The sequence below is a fragment of the Morus notabilis genome, unplaced genomic scaffold, assembly GCF_000414095.1.
Source record: "Morus notabilis unplaced genomic scaffold, ASM41409v2 Scaffold886, whole genome shotgun sequence".
Taxonomy (NCBI): Eukaryota; Viridiplantae; Streptophyta; class Magnoliopsida; order Rosales; family Moraceae; genus Morus; species Morus notabilis.
The window spans coordinates 233,551-234,406 of record NW_010364655.1 but is presented as its reverse complement, the minus strand read 5'-3'; positions in this window follow the sequence as shown (position 1 = coordinate 234,406).

Sequence of the window (856 nt, the reverse complement as noted above, 5' to 3'; positions counted from 1 at the left end):
AAGCATAATAATAATAATAACCGTAATATTATGGTTCCATCCTAGAAAAAAGAAAAAATAAAGATTACTAAGAATAATCGAAACATATATCGATTCTTCATCTTGAATCTTCCCGGTTGTCCTTGAATTCTTCATCACGATCAAATTCTGGTTATCATAAAATTATTTTTCATGTTTTCTTGAAAAAATCTCAAAAAACTGCAAAATCGTAAACTGTCACGTTAGGTCCGGTTGACCAGTGACAGAGCAGTTATACTCAACCGGTCGACCGCCTTACACTAACCGGTCGACCGATGCAGTCGACCGGTGCCTGTGCAGACAGTAACCCAGATTTTCAGAAATCAAAGCAGTTTTTCAATTTATTCAAAAAACACAAAACAATTTTATAAACCAAGGAAAATTAGATATCTGCATATCCTTCATCTTCAAGAGTCATCTTCAAGATCCTTGATAAATCTCCTCCAAGAATTTTTACATAAAAATTCCTATACCGTTTTCCGGTTTACAAAATTTCTAATAAAGAAAATAAAAATAAATCCTAACGGCGATGATAGGCCGCTTATCTAATTACATTGTAATTAACAAATTCCAATACAACCATTCTAAACTCTAAGGAACCATAACCGGTAAATATTAAATAATAAATAATCATTGATAATTTATAAATAATAATCAATAATAATTATTTAATAACCATTCACCATATATTCATGATAACAACATAATATAGAAACCCTAGAGTGCCATCTCTCTAAAATATCAATTCAAGCATAAAAGAGATATTTTTAGATCACAAATCTATATACATAGCATAATCATGAACAAATAACCATGGCTCTAATACCAATTGTTGGAA